This window comes from Chelonia mydas, chromosome 2 (assembly GCF_015237465.2).
Source record: "Chelonia mydas isolate rCheMyd1 chromosome 2, rCheMyd1.pri.v2, whole genome shotgun sequence".
NCBI classification, from domain to species: Eukaryota; Metazoa; Chordata; order Testudines; family Cheloniidae; genus Chelonia; species Chelonia mydas.
The window spans coordinates 123,915,823-123,933,545 of record NC_057850.1 but is presented as its reverse complement, the minus strand read 5'-3'; the positions used below and the strand labels follow the sequence as shown (position 1 = coordinate 123,933,545).

The 17,723-nt window shown below is 39.4% G+C and overlaps 1 protein-coding gene across 3 annotated transcripts in view; it reads right to left on the bottom strand.

Annotated features, from left to right (window-relative positions):
- CDH9 (cadherin 9) overlaps positions 1-16,216 on the bottom strand; it is a 128,909-nt gene extending 112,693 nt beyond the window's left edge. For 2 of the 3 annotated variants that reach the window (XM_007059918.3, XM_037893296.2), the window contains exon 1: positions 15,861-16,216. The gene's annotated coding sequence lies outside the window, so the exon portion shown is untranslated. Of the gene's footprint in view, positions 1-13,288; positions 13,387-15,860 lie in introns of all 3 variants that reach the window. The other variant, XM_043540221.1, reaches the window with a different exon arrangement.
- Positions 16,217-17,723: the final 1,507 nt, after the last annotated feature.

The following is a 17,723-nucleotide window of genomic DNA, read 5'->3' as shown; positions in this document are numbered from 1 at the left end:
CCCTGTTCCATTCCTTTAACAAACAGCTTTTAAAATCCTTTTCCAAGCTATTTGTCTGGTCACTGTATCCTTTCCCTATGGAGTACCTGCCCTGGACATCCACCCCACGCTTACAAAATGAGTTGTGAGATATAGCCTAATTCCCTTCCCTACTCACCATAACAAAGCACTCCCTAAACCCTATGTGGGGAAGGCAAAAGAAACCCGCACTCCACCTTGGCCAATCTGGTGGTGAGGGAAAAATATCTTCCCAGCTCTCATAAAAAGGAGCGGCTAGCGCAATGCCCACCACAGGTCCTGAGAAAACCTGGTATTTTGCAAACACCAAGGGAGGGGCGGTGGGGGGGATGCTGCCCCGCCTGGTCAGGGAAAAAGAGACTTGCCCATTTTCAACTCCACAGTCCTTCCAATCCCAGGGGATGAATCCGTATAGCCAGGCTAACCAACCCCCCTTTTGCAGCAGCCTTGGAGCCTCTCTCCCACCCCGCACCCATAAAATGCTATTCTCCTTCCCCTGGCAAGCCGGACCATACTCCACTTCCCCGCTTAAGGTGCTGTGCAACCATTTTCTTATTTGTTCATCAAGGTTTTTATCCGTGATATAGTAACTTATGAGGCTTAAATCATTGCAAAATCTAGATATCTTAACAGACTCTCCTTCCAGCTGGGGTTATTAATACCACAAATGATCTTGGTTTTTCATCAGAGATCTGTTAGGCCTCCAAATTCACATAGTTTATGTTTAGTTTCTGGTGATACGTATCTATTGTCCTACATAGTTGCTGTACACAAGTACACCTGACTTGATTTCAGTGATGCAGAGTGATGTCACGCAGAGTTAATAAAAATGGTTCTTGGTCTTAACTCTTTGCATGTATTGTTGTTAACTTCGGACCTCATCCTACCATATAAATCTAAGGATTAGCTGCATGTGCTGTATTTGTGCTTTCCCCCCTTACAGCTTAGCTAGATGTATCAAACCCATTTTTGACAATTTCTACTTTGAATGAATACCTCCACTCCTAGGGCCTTTCCACCACCCCACCCTCATTTAATGTTTCTAATTTTCCTAGTAGTCAAATACAAGTACACTTAGGCAGCTCCATATGTTAGACAGTAGAAGGTGTTACCTCAAATGTGTGAAAATACTAAGGGCCTAACTCTGATCTCATTGGTATCAGGTTTGCTTTCACTGATCATTTCCTATTACTTTGGTGGAGTTGCACCAGATTTACACCATTCTAGCAGAAAAGGTCTCTCTGGCTTTATTTCCCAATGTATAAAAGTCAATTACTTTTGATTTCAAGAAAGGGCAATGCTTTTGATATTAGAGGATTAGAGTCATATTATTTTTCACTAGCCAGTTATTCTCAGTGGGGATAAATGCCACATGGCAGAAGCTTGCTAATCTACACTTTGACAAACCATGCTTTTTATAACCAGCACAAAACACCTGGTGGTCCTCACAACCTACCGCACCCACCTCCATCTCTCAGCAAAGATTTAACAGCAGATGCTGTAATTATGTTTTATATTGCTAACACTTCACTATTTTTACAAAATAGGCTTTATAACCCACATGTGCCTGTTCCTAAATGGCACAATATATAGGAAATGTATTGACCCGGGGGAACTCAGAAAGATCAATCCCTCCCTGAGTTGCTGGATGTGTGTGGGGGGTGGTGCAGACTGCTCCCCATTGTGTATGTGGCCTGCTGTGGGGTCAGCCGAAGGACAGGGGTATGGCCTTGTTCCTAGACCTCCACACCTTTTTGGGGTGACGTGTGCCCTTCACGGCTTATACAAAGGACCCATCCTGGGAGCAACTGAGTACAGTGTATGGTCTATAGAGAGCATGACTCTTCAGTCTTATGTTAACTTATTCTCCTCTTTGACGTTTTCATTTAATGGGTTTTTTAATGTATGGATTTACTTCTGCTTAAACTGTGCATATTTTTTTGCATTCGTTTTGTTTGGATTCGTTTTACAAGTAGTTTTAGAGAATGTTAAGCAGATGAACAATGAACATCTGCTCACAAAAAGGTGATGAGCAATGGAGCAATTAAAACCAACAATTGTTGTTTACTGAATTTTAAAAGACATAAGCAGAGGTCTTCAGGTGCTTTTGCTAGATTTCATGAATATGGTAATAGGTGAAATCATTTCCACTATCAGGCACAGTGATTTACAATAAGAAATAATGAGATTCTACCTTTGAAATAATTATGAAGTTTTATATATGTTACAATTCCCCCAAAGAGAAATTTTGCCATATTTACAGAATTGTCACTGTTTTTCAAAGCAAAAAATGTTCCTCTTTATTTGCTTATAGAAATGACAATCTTCTTTTGTGCAGAAGACTGAAAAATTGGGGTGGAACCATAAACAAATTTACTTTCTGTGAAACTACTGAAGACATCCCTTTTTTACTGGTTTTGTCATGTGTGCAAGAAAGATGGGGCTTTGAGGGCGTGTGAGGTGGGTGTATGTATGTGCACAACTCTAATTGCCACTTATGAAGGATACTCACTTTTCTGGGGGTTTTCTACCTCCTGTATTCATTCAAATATTTTTTTATATCTTTGACTGAGGAATGTGTGATTGTCTTTTAGCTGCACATAAGAAAATAACTTTTGGTAAATGCAGATGTTAGTGGAGAGCTTTTTATTATTAATGCCTATAATCCTCTATTTACCCAGACAACAAGAAGTAGTATAGCATAGATAGCAGCCTTAACAGCTTCCTACGCCATTCATCATGTCTCAGTCTTGATCTGTGTAGATCAGTTTTAGCATGCCTATTTGTCTCTTTATCTCTGCTGATATTCCCACAGTTTAGGGGTGTGTTTTGTGATGGAAACATTTGCCAAATAAAAAACACAACTAATGCCACCTGCCTTGATTTTTTTTACACAGAAAAATCTAATTGCAATTAATTGGGAGGGTTCAGAGAAAAATAAAACACATTATAAAAAAACCCCCAAACCTTGCATGGGTTACTGTACTCCCTCCTTTCTTCCCTAGACCACGAAAAGATTAGAGATTATCCTGGTGATTTGCTAACACTTGCTATCAGATTTTAAAAGGGCATTTCAGTAGAAAATACCACAGATGTTTCTGGCTCTGGGTGCACCAAGATGAAGGCAGTAGACTTGTCATTCACCAAAAGAAGAGACCAGGTTGCCTGACTGGCCACTCAAGGAAAAGAAGTGGAAGGAATTCTCTTTTCTTCAGATAGGGGTTTAGAAAACACCTGTTGTTTGGAGGAGATTATATGAGATTGGAGAATTAATGGATGCTTATCTCTGAAACTTTTCAGGTATATTCATATTGCATCATTGTTCTTCAGAGTGAGCCTGAGTCACTGGCACCTCTCCCAGGAAATAGAAGATTCAGAACTAACCTATTGGTTAGAGCAGATGATGTGCTGGGAGTGATGAGTCAGGGTACATTCAATCCAATTATTGATCAAGCAGAATGGCATAATGGATACAGCACTGGACTGGCAGAAGACTGGTTTTATTCCCAGCTCTAGCACTTGGTCTACTATATTTTTGGGGGCAAGTCACCTCTCTGTGCCTCAGTTTCTGTGATAGTGATTCCCAGAACTGTGAGCCACTGTGTTATCAGTTCCCTGACACACCATCTTGTCTGCCATGTCAGCGAACTCTTCAGGACTCTGTCCATCCATCTTGCCTAGGAGTCAGTGAACTCCAATTCTCAGATTTCCCAGACATCTGTTTGTAGTACTCAGCTTCTCTCACAAAACTTTGTCAAATTTGCAGGACCCTTAAAGAGACAGTACACAGCAGTTTATTAGCTGGGATTGACAAACCCTCCACTTCAAACAAAACACCGAGCTAGTTTATCATAAAAGTAAAACAAGTTTATTAACAACAGGGCATAGGATTAAGTAATACCAAAGAATAAAGAAAGAATAAAAATAAAAAAGGTTACAAACAAACAAAACTAAAATGTGCTTCTAAGACTAAAACTTAACTTAATCAGCTCTAGTTCAAAAGGAGGACTTAAAGACGATAAAGTCATCATGGAGAAACTAAATGAATTCTTTGCTTCACTCTTCACGGCTGAGGATGTTAGGGAGATTCCCAAACCTGACAGATCTGAGGAATTGTCACAGATTGAAGTGACACTAGAGGAGGTTTTGGAATTAATTGAGAAACTTAACAGTAACAAGTCACTGGGACCAGATGGCATTCACCCAAGAGTTCTGAAAGAACTCAAATGTGAAATTGCAGAACTATTAACTATGGTTTATAACCTGTCCTTTAAATCAGCTACTGTACACAATGACTGGAAGATAGCTAATGTAACACCAGTATTTAAGAAGGGCTCTAGAGGTGATCCTGGCAATTACAGACCGGTAAGTCTAACATCAGTACCGGGCAAATTAGTTGAAATGATTGATAATAAAGAATAAAATTGTCAGACACAAAAAAGAACATAAATTGTTGCGCAAAAGTCAACATGGTTTCTGTAAAGGGAGATCATGTCTTACTAATCTATTAGAGTTCTTTGAGGGGGTCAACAGACATGTGGACAAGGGGGATCCAGTGGACATAGTGTACTTAGATTTCCAGAAAGCCCTTGACAAGGTCCCTCACCAAAGGCTCTTATGTAAATTAAGTTGTCATGGGATAAGAGGGAAGATCCTTTCATGGATTGAGAACTGGTTAAAAGACAGGGAACAAAGGGTAGGAATAAATGGTAAATTTTCAGAATGGAGAGGGGTCAGTCCTAGGACCAATCTTATTCAACCTATTCATCAATGATCTGGAGAAAGGGGTAAACAGCGAGGTGGCAAAGTTTGCAGATGATACTAAACTGCTCAAGATAGTTAAGACCAAAGCAGACTGTGAAGAACTTCAAAAAGATCTCACCAAACTAAGTGATTGGGCAACAAAATGGCAAATGAAATTTAATGTGGATAACCGTAAAGTAATGCACATTGAAAAAAATAACCCCAATTAGACATATAATATGATGGGGGCTAATTTAGCTACAACTAATCAGGAGAAAGATCTTGGAGTCATTGCGGATAGTTCTCTGAAAACGTCCACGCAGTGTGCAACAGCAATCAAAAAAGCAAGCAAGATGTTAGGAATCATTAAAAAAAGGTTAGAGAATAAGATGGAGACTATCTTATTGCCCTTATATAAATGCATGGTATGCCCACATCTTGGATACTATGTACAGATATGGTCCCCTCATCTCAAAAAAGATATACCAGCATTAGAAAAGGTTCAGAAAAGGACAACTAAAACGATTAGGGGTTTGGAATGGGTCCCATATGAAGAGAGATTAAAGAGGTTAGGACTTTGCAGCTTGGAAAAGAGGAGACTAAGGGGGGATATGATAGAGGTATATAAAATCATGAGTAGTGTGGAGAAAGTGAACAAAGAAAAGTTATTTACTTGTCCCCATAATATAAGAACTAGGGGTCACCAAATGAAATTAATGGGTAGCAGGTTTAAAACAAATAAAAGGAAATTCTTCTTCACTCAGCGCACAGTCAATCTGTGGAACTCCTTGCCTGAGGAGGTTGTGAAGGCTAGGACTATAACATGGTTTAAAAGAGAACTGGATAAATTCATGGAGGTTAAGTCCATTAATCACTATTAGCCAGGATGGGTAAGGAATGGTGTCCCTAGCCTCTGTTTGTCAGAGAGTGAAGATGGATGGCAGGAGAGAGATCACTAGATCATTGCCTGTTAGGTTCACTCCCTCTGGGGCATCTGGCATTGGCCACTGTCGGTAGTCAGGATACTGGGCTGGATGGACCTTTGGTCTGACCCAGTATGGCCATTCTTATGTTCTTGTTCAAGATGGCTTCCCTACTTACAGCAACTTCTCCAACATGGCTGGCTGTTCCAGCCAGAATTCACCCTTACAGAATGATATTGCTGGTTTCTTTGTTCCCTCAAGAGATAGCTAACTCTCGGGCAGGGGTTCCCAAACTTGGTTTGTGGTTTGTTCAGGGTAAGCCCCTGGTGGGCCATGAGATGCTTTGTTTACCTGAGCGTCTACAGGTATGACCGCTTGCAGCTCCCAGTGGCTGCGGTTCACTGTTCCCGGCCAATGGGAGCTGCGGGAAGTGGCGTGGGCCACCACGTCTCACAGCTCCCATTGGCCGGGAATGGTGATCCACAGCTACTGGGAACTGCGAGTGGCCATATCTACAGCGTTCAGGTAAACAAAGCATCTTGCAGCTTGCCAGGGGCTTACCCTGAACAAGCCTCAAACCAACTTTGGGAACCCCTGCTGTAAGGGTTTGTGCTCTCTCTGTCTCTCTTTATAGTCCAGTAAACCTTTGAAATGTATTCTTCTGAGGTATTGGCCTCTTTTATTTGTCTGGAGAAAATCTGATTATCAGCTCCCTCCTCCCTGAAGTGCCAGGTTTAAAAACATTTTAGACTCATATTTCCAGCACATCTGTAAAGATTTTTGTGGTTTAACCGTACATACATCACTCAAGAATATTAATAATCAATGAGTTATGAGTTTATACATGATATATTACATACCACCTTTTGGGTAATGGGTAATCATGACAACAGTACCATCTGGCATTGGGGTGCTCTTAGGGACACAGTCTCCCCATCTATGAAATGGGGATCATAATCCTGACCTCCTCTGAGATCTACTAATGAAAAGTGCTATATAAGAGCTAGGCATTATTACTAACAAATTGTTTGATTAATCTTTTAAACTTTCTCCTTTTGTACTGATAGTGTGTGGAGAGCAGCTATTCCCCTGGGATTTCCTCTTTGATATTTATTAGTGTGGTCTTGCTGCTCAAGGCTGCACACCTGAGGTAGCCAGCAGATTTTTCCCTTAGCCCAAAACATCTAGCCATCTCACCGTAGTCTGATCCTGGCTAGGATATATTCCATAGGGATCTTGTCATGCCAATGTATTATGATGCGAGTACATGCATGGTTTACATGCTCTGCATACATTACAAACATATATTTTTACCACGGTCACCAGAAGTTCAGGATTGATTTCTTTCCTACTAACTGCTCAGGCTGACTAGCATGAAATTTAATTTGTGGCAATCAACTTGAGGTGAGGGGAGCATAAAATTAATGTGACTCATTTATGTTCCATTTCTGCAGCAATCTCCCCCTACTTATATCCCTTAATAGAATGTTTTATATAGCAGCTTTCATACTTTATAAAGCAGAGGCTAAAGCATTACTGTTGCAAACACTGTGTAGGCAAACTGTGTAGCTGTTATGCTTTCAACAGTGGTTCACTTAGCCCCTGCAATGGTGCAGCACTCCATAGTACTGCACCAAAATCAGGGCTGGATAAAGGTGATCCAGGACCATAGGCACATGACAAAGGCTGCCTGTGGCTTCCCCCCTGCAGAGATGCCCTCATACCCTTGGAGTGGCAGTGTGAAGGTGCCCCAGTTCATTCACAGGAGACAGTGGCATGGTACTCTCCTGTCCCTTTAAGAGAGGTACCAGGGCCCCTTCCTCCCCTTGTGAATGGAAGAGGTGGGCCTCTTATTATTTACAGAAGTAGCCTGGATGTATATGTTTGGATGGATGAGGAAGTGCCCTTCTCCTCCTGCCCCATGTAGAGTCCCCTGCAGGGACAGTGCTGGCAGGGCCCTCCAGGGCATTAGATCTTGGAGATAACACCCTATTACGTGTGGGTCAGTTCACACTTCTCAGAGCTGTTGTTTCAGGCTGTCTGCAGACTAGGCAGATGTTACTGTGTTGGTTACACTTGGTTCATATTTTTCAAGTTTTTCTTCAAAACCGTGAAGCAAGTAATTTACTTAAAAAAGAAAGAAAGAAAGGCAAGACTCTCATTTTTATCATAAGAACTAAGACCTTAGGCTTGGCACTATGCCTATGCACTATGCACTATGCACTATGCCTAGGCTTGCCTATGCCTTGATTCAGTCCCAGACAAAATGTAAACTTTGAGCATAAATACTGCTCTTGGTTAAGAATGTAAAAGCCATGCAGATGCCTCTATCACTGTTTTCCATCTGCTAGGAAGAGTTTAGGATCATTACAGTACAAATTTTGTCTTTATAACTTGAGAACATCACTAACATGGTGCTATCAGCCATTGCTGTGCAGCTTTGCAAGGAGTTAAAGATAGCCGATGACCTGTGTGACAATACAATGGAATATCTGGAGAGCCATTGGGTAAATTTCACCCTACAAGTCATTTTCAAAAAAATCGTTTAAAAATCAATGGGTTTCAGGGAAAACTATTGTTATCTAGAATTGGTGTGTCCATCCAGCCACAAAAAATGTGAGAAGCATATGCAATATGGGGCTGCTAACTAGTGTGTAGGCTCTTATGTGGAACATATTTGCACTAAAATGTAGCCATGAATTTGTTTTTTGTAAAAGGGGAAAGTAGCAGTGACTAGAGATAATGTTGGCAGGGGTTTGCGTTTGAATGCCAGGGTATCTCAGTCCTGATTTATAGCAACTTTGATAGTCCACTCCTTAGCCATTTTTTACCTGGATTCATCTTTTTTAAGAATTAAGTCAAATTGTGTGGTATTTTAATGATGTGCTAATGCTCACTAGTTATTAGGATGTGCCTTAATTTGGGCTCAATCATTGATCTCTAGGTGGGAAAGGATAATTCACTAATGTGTGTGTAGACTGGTGATTATGATGTGGTGTAGGGTATATGGTGAGGCAAGACAAAATGTAGTGCTTGTTAGGTTTTGTAATGATTCTTGAATGGCATGTTTGCATTAATGTTCATTAATATTTTAATTAATGGCAAAGGGTGCCTAGAACTCAGGACAAGCATCCTTCTGTTGTATAGAATTCCAAATAAATAATAAATCTGTGGTGCTGACAAACCCCTTCTCCTCAATCTTTCAACCCCCAGGGAAACTTTTGCCATTACTGAATAATCACATTAAAGCAGAAGTTCTCAAACTGTGGTCTCTTGGTCTTTGGTGGGTCATTTTATTTGGTGGGTCGTTTGATAGCTGCTTTCAACTACCTGAAAGGGGGTTCCAAAGAGGATGGCTCTAGACTGTTCTCAATGGTAGCAGATGACAGAACGAGGAGTAATGGTCTCAAGTTGCAATGGGGGAGGTTTAGATTGGATATTAGGAAAAACTTTTTCACTAAGAGGGTGGTGAAACACTGGAATGCGTTACCTAGGGAGGTGGTAGAATCTCCTTCCTTAGAGGTTTTTAAGGTCAGGCTTGACAAAGCCCTGGCTGGGATGATTTAACTGGGACTTGGTCCTGCTTTGAGCAGGGGGTTGGACTAGATGACCTTCTGGGGTCCCTTCCAACCCTGATATTCTATGATTCTATGATTCTATGATTCATGGAGCACTGGCAGGTGCTTTGCAGAAAGTTGACTGTTCACATGTGGCTGGTGCTCCCCATCCTTACTTCCAGACTCTAAATTACATTAAAAGGCAGCTAAAAGTATATTAAATACTTTCGCTAAAATTCCTTTGCCATGTTGCCGGTTTCGTGTTTGCTGCAGGTATGTTATGATACCATGAGTGGAAGGGTAGGTGGTGTCTGAGGCAATCTCTGTATTAAAATGTGATCTATGCTATGAAAATGTGTGAGAACCGCTCTTTTAAAGTGATGTGTGTTCCTTGTCTTGTTAATAATAATATTAATAATAATAACAATAAATAATTAATAGATATCTAGCTCTTTCTAGCACACTATGCCCATAGCGCTCAAATTGTTTTACAAAAGAAGTAAATATCATTATCTCCATTACACAGATGAGGATATTTAACTGCAGGGATGGGGACTAATTTGCCCATAGTCACACAGTAAGCAGTGACAAGGTTGGGAATCCACTGGGCTATGCTGCCTTCTGTAGAAAAGATATAAATGTCATCCAAAAATGTGTCTTAATCATGAAACATGAGGTGTGTCACATAGATTGTAAACTCTTTGGGGCAGAGGACCATCTTTTGGCTTTGTGCCTAGCACAATAGTCTCTTGCTCCATGACTTGGGCTCCTACACACTACCGCAATATAGATTTTAAATAATAAGAATAATTAATAAAGGATCAGAAATAAACATTAATTTCTAACATTTATGATTTTCTTCAGGCCCATATAATTTTTGGATTATTTTATTTTATTTTGCATAGGGAAATAAAGGTTAGACCCTATTTCAGACATTGAAAGAAAGGGGGAAAATATCTTCCACAATGTGATATTTATTATAACTCCATGTGACAGGATTGTGCAATATTATTGTCAGACAGAGGTCATTTTAAACAGCCAGATTCTGCAACTCGTTCTTACTGGTGTGTACTCACAAAGGTGGTTCTATTGGTTTCAATGGGAGTACTCTGATTACTAAATGCTATTCAATGCCAGTAACTGCTGCAGAATCTGGTAGAATCTCTATATTGCCTTTTGATAAATAAGATTATAGAAAACTGCTTTTGAAACAACGGATTTTACAAGAGGCTACTGGGTAATCCAAGGTCAGATTGATTTCCACAGGTTTCATAGAAGTCACGTTCACATAAACAGACAAAACAGATAGATGAGAAGGAAAGAGAGCAAGAAAGCGAGCATGTGTTGGTTCCTAATTATATTAAATGGGATATTTGCATTATCACAATATGATGAAGAGAAGCATGAATAAGTAAATAGATTTACTATTTGACAGAAGTGGCATTGTAAAATACTTAGGAAACCCATTTTAGTGTGGTGCTTGCTTTCAATTAAATTTGATTTTTTAAAAATCATTCCTTCCATGCTTGGCTCAATAAGAATGACATGAGCTGGGATTACATTGATTCATTAAATTTATATGTCACCAGTTTTCTAGCACCTTCTGATCATATCATAACATGAAAATTCTGGATTTTAAAATAATCCAATTTGCTTCCATAATATCTAGGCATTATGTCTTTTATCTCAAATCAGATGTAATAGATTAATATTTTTCACCTCCTCATCAAGAGGTGAATAACATATATTAAATGATGGAGGAAGGGGGGAAATGGAAGATATTAACCATGCTGATAATTTGATATGAAGATTTTAGAGCCTGATACAAGGCATGCCTTTTAATTTGCATTTATGAACACTTATACTCTCACACTCACTGATTTTTTATTGTTAAGGAACGCCAAAAAGTGTGTTATTCATCAGCAGAAAATGTGGGGTTTTGGATCAACTCATTACCCGTGAAATTGATTTTCAATTTCCAAAACTAATGGGATAAATGAAATATGCCCGTATAAACTGTCAGATGGCATAAATACTGAGAGGCAGATTCTCAGCTGGTGTAAATTGATTTCAATTGGCTTCAGTGGAGCTATGATGATTTGTGCCAGCTGAGTATTTGCCCCTAAGAATAATATTGAGAAGTTCTACTAGTATAGTTAATAATGACTTCATATTCCCTTAACAAACATAGACACATTACTCATACTTTTTCCTCTTTCACTGATGCTTTCAGTGGTGTTAGATTACTGTGCAGAGTTCAACAGCTCTTCTTCCATGTGCTTAAATGAGCCGTTGAAAAATATTTTCTGTGTCTGAGTGAAAATTTGGGTCTCTGTGCAATGACACATGGCTTTTTCTTCCCTTGAGTAAGGTCTGTGGGGGTCAGAACAACGTGGATAATATTTAATAGCCAACAAATGTACACTCACACATTTGAGTCTTTATGATTTGGCATTTTTGAAGTCAGTAGTTTATAACAACAAAGCCACGATGATGCCATCTTGGGACAGGGAAAATTGGGTCTAAAATCTAAGTTGTTCCTTATATTCTAGATACCCTGTTAGCAAAATGTATGAAATGTAAATAGAAAGCTGCATTTCACTGGTTTCAGAATACATAAAGTGTCATATATGGAAAGATGCTGTGCATTCCCATATTTCTGCTCTAGAAACATTGTTTTTAAATAATAGGTTTTATAAGAGACTACTTAATAATTCAAGAGCAGATTTTTATCATGGAAAGGCAGTGTTGAAATGGATAAGATATTGGACTGGAGACGCTGCTTGTATTCCTAACTCTGCCACTGACTTGCTGTGTGACCTTGAGCAAGTCACTTCAGCTTCTGGTGTGTCAGTCTCCTCATCTGTGACATGGGAATAGTGCTACTTACCTTGTTTTGTCAAGCCCCTTGAGATACATGGATGAAAAGTGATATATAAGAACTAAGTAGTTATAATAATAGTACAGTGCTTTTCACCAATAGATCTCAGTGCACTTCACAATCTGTAAGGTATTTATTCTCACAGCACCTCTGTGAGTAGAAAAATGCTACTATCCCCATTGTACAGATGGGGAGTGGTGGCACAGAAACTTGCCCAAACTGTCACAGGAAGTCTGTGGCAGAGTAGGGAACTGAACCTGGATTTCCCAAATCCTAGGCTAGTGTCATAAACACTGGATAATCCTTTCTCCCCATTATAATTAGCAAATGAGACATGCCACTCCTTTCCATACAGGATTGAACAGTTATTTGGCTCTAGCACTTTCTGAGTCTAGAACTTTCTTCTAAGCTGCACCTATATATACATAGTATTTTCTATGGTCCTTATCCTCCCTTTATTGAAGTCAGTGATAAAATTCTCATTAATTTCCATGGAATTCCAAGGAGCAGAGCTTAGGTCCACTAGGAATGACATGAACAGTCATCTGATCAAAATGGTACTGTCTTGTTTAGTCACTCGAGAAAAAAATCTAGTGGCTTTTAATGTGAGAAGACTTTAAGTTATCAGATCTTTTTACCATGGTCAATCTCTGAAAGACAACACACTAATCTGTTTTTTTTATCCTACAGCAAAATTTGCTATCAGTCTGATATTTGTTTAAATGTGAAAGGAATGAATGCTTCTCCTGGTATTCTGTTTGTTCAGGTTTGTGAGTCATTTCCCTTCACTTTATTTCTTCCCAAAATTACTTTTCATAAGCTCACACACACAAAATGCAGTCTGCTTCCACTCAGACATCCCTATTCATGTTCAAATATTTGTGCTTCTCCAGATACAATTTGCATGTATCACCTGCTGCAAGCCCTAGAAATTCAGAAGGCACTCTGATGAGAGCAGAAGCATCTTTGTGTAGGTTTTTGTTTCAGCAGCATCCTACAGTTAAATAGTACACACTGAGGAAATGGGGCATTAATACAATACTAGCCCAATTCCAGACTTGTTCAGATGATTTTCCACAAGCATAAGATTTCTTCATGAACTGTGAGAATTTGTATGCAATGACTCTTTGAACATAACAGAGTGTTCATTTCCAATAAGGACTTACCACATCACTGAGCACTTGGAAGAATCTTGATTAGGAAGAAATAAAGACAGGATAGCAGTTCTGTATTTGAAAACAGCTGCTACATCTTTTGTGTCCTCCTAAAATCAAACCAAAATACCGGAAATAATGTGCCTTTAAGGGTCATATCTTGCCAGGTTGTTGGCAGTATTCCTCAGATGGAACTGAAATTAATCTACCACATTTCATCTCCTGAACAAATTGATCTTCAGAGGAAATTTTGAACCATATTATTTACCACACCCACATCATACAGTTTTTGCCAGCTGAATACCTGTGACCTAGTGGCTGGCTAGACTTTCAGAAACGATTTCAATTTTCAAAGATTTCCAGACACAATCAGATGTTACTAGTAAGTTATTTGGTTCTATTCATAGCCTTATGAATAAGGTCGTAGTTAAGTAATTACTTTCTATTTGGCACCTAAATTGGGGAACTAAATTATTCTCATTGGTTGATCTAATGATCACAGAGTATTTCTGCCAGCCCAGCATAACTAACATGCTGTACAGTATCCTTGTTGACAAGCATTCAGACGAAAAGAATATGCACACCTCTATAAATGAGCTGTTATCCTGAAGTCTGGATAACTGGAATTTTGGTCCTTATTCATAATGGCCAATTCACCAGCAAGTTAAAAAGCTTCTATACAGAAAATATGAAGGAGTCTTAACATAAGATGCACAGAGACTAGGATACGATATTGCCATACTGTATTTTGTCTTTCAGCTTCTTTTTTTACGTATGTAATACACATTGCATTTTATTAATATCCCTATTATAGCTTTTATCAAAATAATAATAATAGGTGTTATCCCTTCGTGCAACCAAATGTATAACAGTGTAGTCCAAACATATTAAGAGAAATATATGTGTAGTCCAAACATATTAAGAGAAAAACAGAGACATGACAACTATATTGGGTACAACTTTGGTGGTTTACAATACTAAATAAAACAGACACACTTTCCTCATTTAAGATTCACATTATTCATCTTTTAAGGGCTGTGCTTTTGTTATAATTGTTTGGCTGCATAACATGCCTGTTCATGTAAAAGTCTCATGTTATTGCTAATAAAACATTACAATAGGTGACAACAAAATGTAAGGCACAAGGTCTAAATGTTTAATTGTATAACTATTCATGTTTAAAATTTAATTAATATCCTTTAGAGGGGGTGAAAAAACCACTACCTGTCCTCAATAAACTCCACTACTATGACCAGTCTCATTAATAAGGAAGACGCTTGACCCTACTAGTTAAGCTATTTTAAGTGTTATACGTGAAGAATACTCATTGATTTTTAACTCCAGTGCATGGCTTACCCATATCATAAGAAACTTGAACTAAAGTACATTGCTCTGGGGCATGATCTTGCTCATATTAAAGTCAACTGCAGTTTTGCTACTGACTTTACTAGGAGCAGGATTGGACTCCTGGTTATAAACTTGTCTGCTGCAAAAGGAAATTACCCTAAACGAGCTCCTATTCTATTATCCTGACTCATTACTTTAAACTGTCTGCAAAAGGATAAATTGGTACAGTATGCATACAGCTACAGTATTCAGACCACTACATTATTACAAGGAATATTGATTTCCTTAACACTGGTATTCATCATTCTTTGTTTGAGACTTGTGTGCTCACTGAAATTGAATTGATGTGATTGCATGTTTTTTGTATGTGTAAAAATGTCATTTATCAAATAATTGCATTCTGCAGATTACTTTGAAGTCAAAATATCAATTGTGCCTTTCATTCTTTCTGTCTTGATTTCTATCCAGTTTGCTGTTTCTAAATATCATGTTGGCCAGGTAGTTAGTTAACACTTCTGGAAAGTAGCTGTATACTTCAATCTGGCTGCCTTTGACTTACTGCTCAGAATATCCCAAGGAGCATTACCTTTACCTCTCCAGGTCCCTGAACCTTATGCTAACAGTCATTTTAACTGACCGTCAATTTTTCTCCTGTATCAACTATATATAAAATATGGATTTTTTTTCTTTTAGCCCTACAGAGATAGGGATTTTTTTTCACTCAGTTTAATGGCTAAAACTTGCTTCTTGTTTATCCTTTTATCTAGAGTGAATTCTGACTAGATCCTTTCAATAAAAATAGAAATCAAAGATAGGGGAGATTGCAGCTAACACACAGAAGAGGAGAGAGACTAGCCTGCATAAAAATGTTAGGACATACTGGTAAAGTACAAATAAAATAGAACTTACTGTATATTGACACTGTCTAATAGCATAAAGCTTCCTAATACACATAAAGCAGTCTCTATGTATATATTGTAATATTCAAGGAAATTAACCAGGCATAGCAAGTTTTGTGTTTCAACTTTCAATAGTGTATTACAATATTTTTTATAACAACGTCTTAAAATCCTCCCCCCGCACCATTCCTTCTTATTCCAGAAAAGAAAATAAACCAAACCAAATCAGAAAAGGTAACAATCAAGGATCACTACTGGTTTGAACAACTTCTTTTAAAGAAAAGTTTCCACTTTTTGCTGCCAGTAATTCCAAGGCTAAAGTAGGTTAATCCTCTTACCTTATTCACCAATGTAAAGTGAATCTAGCTTGGCTCAGTGCTGCACTGCTCAGTGCTGCTTCTCTGCCTGCTTTCCCTCTGCTGCCTGTTACAGTATCTCCACTGCTGGATCTAACTGGGGCTCCCTCTCTCCCAGCGTCACTTTTAACTCAGGCAGGCAGGGAGCTGAAGCCAAAGGGACTCTCTATCTGATTGGTTTCCATTCAGTGCCCATGATTAATAAGAAACGTCCCTCACACAGAGAGATATTGCTGCTGATGGAGCTGCAGTGCTCAACATGAGAAGGTTTGGGGCTGGGGTGAGTGCAGGCTTTTCCAGGCATACAGTGATTTGCAAGTGAATGCAGTGGGAGGGTACCGAGAGGAGGGCTTTGTCAAGGACCCCCTTTCGATAGAATGAGCCTCAGGGTTTGAAGTCTCAGTTAATCAGCCCAGTTTAATCTGTTTTCAATTTTAATAATAAAGGTGAAGGCATGTCTGTAACCTGTAAATCATCTGGAGAAAAGATTTACCCGCATTATCTATCGTGATTCAATGCCATTTGTGCACACGCAATCACTGAAGAATTTGATATTACCTGGTGCCAGTGCAGGGACAAAAGATTTGAAGTTGAAAGAAAGAGAAGGTGAAGAAGATCCCCCACCCATTCCCAAATTTACAGCATTAGATTCATTTACAGAGATTGGTAAATTCTGGGGGTGTTATTGCATCTCAAAACGCACATAATGCCACATTATTAAGAATGTTTCACTTGTCATGGTTAACAGTTCTAGCACAATTACTGACATATAGTTCTGCCAGCTAAGGGTAATCAAATTTCCTGCTTCACAGTGCAGTCTGATTACCTATAGGGGACAGGAAGGAATCTCTGTTCCCCACTTCCTGCCTCCCCCAGTGTATAGCAGTACATGTTTAGCTAGATATGTTCTGATTGGTTTTCACCTACATCTGAAGCATCAGATAATGGCCTCAATAGACCACAGCACTGATGAAAATATAAATATAAACCCCATACCTGCGTCCAATCTTTTTTCGACCTTATCGCTTGGGAAGCCTGTGGCTTCAGCCAGGGACAGCTGAGGTTATTTCACTCACTGTCATAAGTTATGGTGACCATAAACTTGTAATGACCTCGTAGAGACTGTTACTCGTCAGGATCATTGATGCAGAGTATGGTCCATCCATGCTGCAAATACACCCTTCAGTGGGCGTGCGGGGGTGGTGTAGGGCAACAGAGGAATATCCAAATGTCTATGCGGAGCACCACTGAAACAGCACAAAGGGCATATGTTCCTACTCTGGCTAATTTAGAAGTGTATTTGTGTTTCAGATGAAGAGATGCAAAAGTACCTCATATGTAGGACTCTACCAAATTCACAGTCCATTTTGGTCAATTGCACGATAATAGGAATTTAAAAATTATAAATTTAAATTTAAATTCACCTATTTAAATCTGAAATTGCAAAGTACTGTGATCGTAGTGGTCTTGACCCAAAAGGGTGTTGCATGGGCGTTGCAAGGTTATTTTAGAGGGGTCATGGTATTGCCACCCTTACTTCTGTGTTGCTGCTGGGCAGCTAGAGAGCAGCGGTGGCTGCTGGCCGGGAGCCCAGCTCTTGAAGGCAGAGCTGCCACCAGCAGCAGCGCAGAAGGAAGGATGGCACGGTATGGTATTGCCACCCTTACTTCTGCACTGCTACTGGCGGGGTGCTGACTTCAGAGCTGGGTGCCTGGCCAACAGCTGCCGCTCTCCAGTCACCTCTAAAATAACCTTGCAATGCTCGTGCAACTCCCTTTTGGGTCAAGACCCCCAATTTGAGAAATGCTGGTCTCCCCCATGAAATCTGAATAGTATAGGGCAAAA